This window comes from Tenrec ecaudatus, chromosome 14 (assembly GCF_050624435.1).
Source record: "Tenrec ecaudatus isolate mTenEca1 chromosome 14, mTenEca1.hap1, whole genome shotgun sequence".
NCBI lineage: Eukaryota > Metazoa > Chordata > Mammalia > Afrosoricida > Tenrecidae > Tenrec > Tenrec ecaudatus.
In genome coordinates this window covers 29,107,116-29,114,944 of record NC_134543.1, presented here as the reverse complement: position 1 = coordinate 29,114,944, position 7,829 = coordinate 29,107,116, and the positions used below count along the sequence as shown (strand labels likewise).

The 7,829-nt window shown below is 44.2% G+C and overlaps 1 non-coding gene across 1 annotated transcript; it reads left to right on the top strand.

Moving 5' to 3' along the window:
- The first annotated feature begins 455 nt into the window (after positions 1–455).
- On the top strand, positions 456–596 carry LOC142427172 (small nucleolar RNA SNORA48). The gene has a single exon (XR_012779986.1). It is a non-coding gene; the product is annotated as a small nucleolar RNA SNORA48 (small nucleolar RNA).
- Positions 597–7,829: the final 7,233 nt, after the last annotated feature.

Sequence of the window (7,829 nt, the reverse complement as noted above, 5' to 3'; positions counted from 1 at the left end):
ATGGGTGGAGGTAATGCAGTTTCAAAGGCACTCTGCCTGAGGGCAGGTTGTTCTCATCTCCCCACCCCCCAAGTTAACGGTGGTCTGAAGGTATTCCCGGAAGGCTGCACCCATCCACGTGGGGACTCTGCAAAGGAATTTTGGGCGTTCGCTCTTCTCCACAAGCCTTCTGCAAATGCGGTGCTCAGAATCCCAGCTCTAATCCGGTACAACGCCCGGAAACCACTGTGCTGTCTGCACACGCTCATGAGGAAAACAAAACACGACAGCTGATTGATTCACTAAGGCGTCAAGGAAAGACGAAATCAGGTTCCCAATACTTGGCTAAAAAAGCAAAGATGTATATGTATATGTATATATACATGTATATGTATATATATGTATATGTATATATATTATAGATAAATCTGTCAAAAAGATTTGACTTTGTGGGCCTTCAAGAATTAAACTTTTTGATCCCCTGGCGATGGGCAAAGCACCTGATTGGTGGTGGTGTTCTGGTATCAGTCAGGGGCAGAGCACACTGGCAGCCCTGTATTCATCCTAGCTTGAAGCCTAGATCGTGGCCAGAGCTGTTTCATGCCTAGGTCATATTAAAAAGAAAGAAAGAAAGACAGAAAGAAAGAAAAGAAAGAAAGAAAGAAAGAAAGAAAGAAACTTTTTAACCCTGAAGAACTTATCCCTCTGAGGTTCCAGAGAGCTGCGGTTTTCCCATGTAGGTGTTAGTTCCAAAGAGCTGCATGAGGAGATTCTCAATCAGGGCGACCTCTCTTTTCTTATGTAAGAAGCAACCATGCTTTAGAAATGTGTCCAGAAACCAGCCTCCAAGGCAACTGTCCCTGGGCACAGTCCTCCCAGTGGCAGGAAGTTGGGTCCCCATCTGCTCCCTAAGGATTGGCAGCCACTCTACTCTGACCAGAAACCTCCACTTGGCGCCTGCCTTCTCTCGAGACAAAGGGAAGTGGGTCTCCCAGAATTTCCCCAGGTGTCCTGGGAGCTGGGTTACAGAGACAAAGGTGCCACAGCTGAAGTGCTAATGAAGTCACGAAGCTGCCTGGTGGAATGAGGTTACAGGAAGATATTGACAACGTTACTCTCTCTGTTTTTGAAAGGAGTTGGTCTTTCTTTGTGTGTATCTATTCTCTCTCTCTCTCTCTCTCTCTCTCTCTCTCTCTCTCTCTCTCTCTCACACACACACACACACACACACACAGACTCTCATAGGAATAGAAGCAAACCTCTCAGTTTCCAATTGTCAAAAATTGTCTCATCTCTGAAATCTTAGAATGCTCAAGTTCTGGTCTGATTTCTGCTCTTCCCGTTGTGGAATGCGAGCTCCCCTCCTCCCATTCCCCTGATGGGCCTCAATGGCATGCATGCTCTTTCTCACTCTTTACAAATTAATTGGGGTCACTACATATACCAAATCATTTCCTAGTTCAGTCACATCCAGCAGAATTGTCCATTTGCTACCACAATCAGTTTCCAAACATTCTTTTCTATATGGCCCCCTGAATGTCATTACTCCTTCACCCCACCACCACCGCTGTGTCCCCCTCCTGGCAAAACCCTTTTTCACTTGCTGAATCTATAGATTCATTAGTCCTGGTTTTCATACCCTCCCCTCAAAAAACATATACCGCACCTTCAAGAGGGTGACCCCAATGACATAACCCTCCCAAGAGACCCCCTAATGTTTGTAAAATGATGGCATCTTGTCAGCAGTTCAAAACTACCAGCCACTTCTTGGGAGAAGGGTGAGGCTGTCTCCTCCCATCAAAAATTACTGTCCCAGAAACTCACAGGGGCAGCGTGACCCTTCCCTACAGGGTGGCCGTGAGTTAGAATTGACTGGAAGAATGGGAGTTCCAGGACAGTTCATTGCATACGAGCAAGTTGGGCATGGAGCCAGAGGCAGTTGTGTGACTAGAACACGGGGATCCTGCATGGTTGACCATCAGCAAGGCTGTGTGTCAGGGTTGTCTCCTCTCGCCATACTTGTCCAGTCTGTATGCTGAGCACATCATCAGAGAAGCTGGATTGTAACAAGAGTGTGGCATCAGGATTGGAGGAAGGCTCACTAACAACCTGACATGTGCAGACGACACCACCTTGCTTGGCTGATGAAGATCAAGGATTGTAACCTTCAGTGTGGATTACAACCCAATGTAAAGTAGACCCAAATCCTTACACCTGGACCAAGAAGTAACATCATCATCAATGGAGAAAAGGTTGAAGTTGTCAAGGATTTTGCCTTGCTTGGATCCACAATCAATGCTCACGGAAGCAGCTGCCAAGAGATCAAAAGATGTGCTGCACAAGACCTCTTGAGAGTATTGAAGAGCAAGGATTTTAACTTGAGGACTAAGGTGCACCTGCCCCGGGCCGTGGTATGCTCCTTTGCCTCACATTAAGTAGGGAAGACTGAAGAAGAGCTGGTGTGTTCGAACTGTGGGGCTGGAGAAGAAGATTGAGAGCACCAGGGACCGCTGAAAGACCAAGCCGATCTGTGTGGGAAGAAGTAACGTCAGATAGTCCTTAGGGGCAAGGACGGCGAGACTTTGGCTTACGTGCTTTGGACATGGCAGAGAGGTCAGTCCCTGGAGAAGGACGTCATATTTGGTAAAGTAGAGGGGCAATGGAAAAGAGGAAGGCCCTTGATGAGCTCAATGGATACAGCGGCTACATCAACGGGCTCAGGCATGTGAACAATTGTGCGGATGGCACAGGACCGTACAGTATCCCGTTCTGTTGTGCGTCGGGTCAGAGTGGAGTTGATGGCAACACCATCAAGACCTAGAAACTACACTAACAACACCACGGCCACCTAGAAACCACGTGTCTTCATATTGACTTTAAAACAAGAAGTAACGGGTCTGTGATTTGGGGGGCTGCTAATGAAGGAAGTGAGAAAGCACTGGGCTTCTACCCAGAAGGTCTGTGGTTTGAACCCATCATCTTTGCTGAGAGGGAAAGACGAGGCGGCTATATTCTATCCTATCAGCGAGCTGTGTGTTGGAATCGCCTTGACAGTCATAGGATTGGTTTTGGTGAGAGTCTGAAATGTTCTCCTATAAATGATATCTATAAACACCTGGCATTTATGACAACCCCTTAGCTTTTCACAGGCTTTTGTGGGGTTGAAGGAGCAGTGGGTTATGTGTTGAGCTGCTGCAATAGTTACAGTACATTGGGCCAACCTGGCCAATGAACACATGTGAGATTAATTGAAAGGCAGGGAGAGACATGGCTCAGTGAGTCTCGCCTTGGTCTCTTGCTTTCTGATGGTCAGACCAATTTCGGCTGCCTTAGCTAGTTCCCTGCCTCAGCTGACAAGGTTCACTTCCTGTGAGACATCCCTGAGGAAAAGCCACATAGACCTACCCCAATGCAGCCTTAGGTGCTGGAGCAGCTGAGTGGAGACCCCTGCCAGTGCTGAGATGCTTACACGCTCACTGATTTGGTTTTCCTCCTGCATTTGGCATCATTGCGTGTGTTTTGTGAGTTTGAGGAGGACTTTGTAGATCGGTGTTGGACTTATGGGCTTGGACTGGTCTGGGTTGGGATGCTTAATGTACAATTACCCTTTATATAAAACTCTCTCTGATAAGATATGAGTGTTTGTGAATTTTGTTTCTCTAGTCTACCCAGACTAACACACCTGCTAACAGCAAGGTTGGCAGTTTGAGACCACCAGCCACTCAGAGGGAGAAAGAGGAAATGTTCTACCCCTATACAGATTAGTCTTAAATCCCATGGGGGCAGTTGTGCTCTGTCCTATAGCATGGCTCTGAGTCAGCATTAACTCTGTGACAGTGAATTTTAGGGTCTATGTCTTCATTCTTGTTACCCACTAATGGTAGCTCCTTGCCTGGAGCGATTCCGTGTAATCAGTAACCACTCCAAGTGGAACAGAGAGAGAGAAAAGAAACCCTGGATAGGGAGGGAGGGAGGAAAAAAAAAAAAGAGGACCTGATGCAAAGGGCTTAAGCAGAGAGCAAATGCTTTGAGAATGATTGGGGCAGGGAATGTATGGATGTGCTTTATACAATTGATGTATGTATATGTATGGATGGTGATAAGAGTTGTATGAGTCCCTAATAAAATGTAAAAAAAGAAAAGAGGAGAAAAAAAGAGAAAATGATTAAGGAAAACAATGTACAGATGTGCTTTATACAATTGATGTATGTATATGTATGGACTGTGATAAGAGTTGTATGAGCCCCTAATAAATTGTTTAAAAAAAAAAAAAGAAAAGAAACCCTGGATATTATGAGGAAGGGAGACGATGGAATCTATTTCCAGCAGCTTGGCTGTTTGATGAGTGCTCAAATTATCCTAATTTCTCCTTTGATCTAATTTATATTACTTTCTTCTAACAATTCTAATGACACATTACATGCAGGTAATTACATTTACTCTATAACTGACGCTTGAAACTCTGGTGGGCAGGGGCCAGTGGTTGGCCAGGAGGCTCCTGATCAAAGAGGACTCTGCTTGTATTATTCAGCTGGACCTGATGCTTTAGCCGGGGACCCTCGGCCTCTGTCCCTGTGCAGCAGGTCTGTAAGAGGGGACAAACTGGCCCCAAGACGGCTTAGGAACAACATATCCATTAAAGATGATTTGGAATACTCGATGACAGTTTGGGGTTGAATTGTGGCCCCTAAAAGATGTCTTAAATGGCATCTGTAAATGTGACATGATTTGGAAGGAGGACCTTTGAAGGTGTTCTCAGTTCTAATCCTTGTTGTTTTCTTAAACAGTGTTCAGTCTCTTAAAGTTTCCATCTGTGTAAGCAAACCTTCTGTGCCGTTTAGTCTAAAAAGCTTTCCTATGTGTCTATATTTTCCTTTCCTCCACTCTGTCTTTCATTGTGTCCTGTTGACTGGATGAAGGATATTAGCATTAGAATTATCAAGTGTCCCCTGGAGGCTATTTATATCACTTCCCAAGAAACTGCACCTCCACTGGACCGGGGTATATATATGTAAGCTTTAGATACATTAATGGATTTTGAGCTTGCACGGAATGACATAAACCCTAATCTAAGAACAATCAGTTCTTATCAGGTGGCCCTGCTTGACACTTGCCCTCATGAAGTAATCACTGAAGATATGGGTCCTAAAGCCAAGTACAGTGAGGAGATCACATGGAGCCTGGCTATCAGAAAGAATAACATCGGGGTCTGGAGGGCTTGTCTTCAAACAAGGAGCCATCTAAGTGATATGCCAACTAAGGACAAACGGACCGAACATGCCAGCCTGTGGTCGCTGTGTCAGAGCTTCCATTTCAAGGGCCTGGTTTGCAGAAGGCTAGGCACGAGAGTGAATGTCTCAACCCCAGTGGCAGAGCCTATCCATAGATCAAGCCCTCTGGAGTCCCCTCAGTCCGTTGACCAGGAATGTGATCAGTTTTTTTTTTTCAGAGAGAGTGCATTGGAAAGTAGATTGCCACAGACATCGTAAGGTTAAAATGTAATGTCTTCTGTAAACCAAGTGTTTATCTTTTAAGCTCTGATACCATGCCTTCCTTTGGGTTTAGATGACATTCTTCATCATTCTTGGATCATACAGACTGGCGTGCCTCTTCCATGTGGACTTAGTTGACACCTCATTTAGATGGCTGCTTGTTTGAAGGCATGACTTTAAGACCCCTGGTGCTGCTATTCTTTCTTATAGCCAGACACCACCTGGCTTCCTTGCCACACTGTGCTATGTACCCCATGTCTTCCGTGATTTTTTCATGAGGGGGAGGGAGCATCAAGCAGGGCCATGTCATAAGAACGAATTGTTCTCAGATTGGGACCAGAATTAAGGGTGAGCCCCAAATCCATTCATCTAGCCATGGTTTAGATGGGTCTCTGGTTCACCTTAGAGACATCAGTGTCATTTTGTTAGAGAACATTATCAAACATTCCTCTGTGACATGAGGTAATTTTATTGATAGGGCCAATGAATTGTTGACTTGTACAAATTAAACTATTAAATAACTGGACACTATTTACACAATCAATAGGGGTTGGTGATAGGACAAAACTTTCAATAATATTCGCTGAGAATGGCAATCCCACACCTATCGGATTAATACGTGTCATAATAAAGCAAGGAGGGCAGTGATACAGTAAGTATATGGGAGTCCCGGCCACCACCCATTGGACACCCTCAAAGCAAGAGATCCAAGCCAAAGTCCAATGACTGTCAGTTCTATTCTTGGGATAGCAGTCATCTCACACTAGCGAGTTTCAGCTGCAAGTCCAAGGGCTACAGGTGAGTTTGAGGTAAAGCCCAGTTCACTACAGATGACAGTGGGGCTCAACGTCCATTTGCAGATAGACTTGCACATGGATTAGGCCTCCGGTGAATCCCCTCTGACCACAGTCAAGGGACGTGAATAGGCTTGTTGTCAGACAGAGAATATTGGAAAGTTGATTATGGAAGATATAGTTAGGTTAAAAGGTAATATCTTATCATTTGATCCTTTGACTAATTTTCAAGTTGTTTCAGTTTAAAAAAGAAAAGTGAAGGGGAAATACATGTGGATTAAGCCTCCGGGGAATCCCCTCTGACCACAGACCAGGGATGGGAACAGCCTTGCTCTCAAGCAGAGTGCATTGGAAAGAGGAGAATTGCAGGTGCAGGTAGTTTAAAATTTAATACGTTATCATTTGATCTTCCCTTTGACCCATTTTAAATTTGCTCTAGTTTTCAATATTTTCTGCTTTCCTTTCAATTGAGGTTTTCCTCTGTGATTGTTGTTATATTTTTGGTTATTTGGGGCATGTTTTTTCTGCATGTGAAATCTGGGGTAGGAAATCTAGAGAGACAGTAAGTGGATTAACGGTTTATTGGAGGTATAGCGGAGCCCTGGTGGTGTAAGAGTTACTTGTTGGGCTGTGATCGAATGGTGGGCAGTTTGAAAACACCGGCAGCTCTGTGGGAGAAACACTGGGCTTTCTACTCCTGTAAACAGTTCCAGTCTCAGAAACCCACAGGGGTTTCTAAGTCAGCTACGAATCAGCATTGACTTGATGGAAGTGAGTTTGGGGGGATGGAAAGGGCCGTTGGGGAGTATGGGGAGCTAATAACAAGGAATCCAAGAAAAAGTCCCCAAACTGATTGTGGTGATTACGTTACTCTTTTTCATAGGATTGAATGGTTGAATTGTTTGAGATGTGAATTGGGGGCTAATAAACTGTTTAAAAAAGATTACAGCCAAGAAAATCTATGGAGATAGTTGTACGCAATCACACGGAGTCACTATGACATATAGTTGACTCAACAGTGCCCAAGAACCACCCCACCTCACTAATAAATATATGCATTATCGTCTTTTACCACCTTCCATTTGCTTTTCCTTTTGACTCATTTTGAAATCATTTAGGCTTCATTGTTTTCTGCTTTCTTTTGGATTGAGTTTTTTTTTGTTTCATTTTGTTGTTGTGTTTTGTTTTCTTTGTATCATTTTCTTTATATGAAATCTAGGATAGGTATTTACCTATGGAGACAGTAACTGGATTCAGAGTTTCTTAGGGTTATGGTAGGGAAGGTTGGAGGAAATGGGGGGCTCATAATGATACAAGAATGAAGAAATTGTTATAAAATCGTGGTGATGCTTGTACAATTCCTTTAAATATGTTTAAGCCATTGACTTGTATGTGAATTATATGTCAATAAAAGTGTCTTAAAATGTATCATCAGTTAACACGACGGCATATTGGTGTAGGGTGGGCCCAAATTCATTATGGGAAACACATTCATGTCAATTCTGCCTTGTAGTGACTCCGCAGGGCAGACTAGAATTGCTCCCCGTGGCTTCCATGGTAGCAG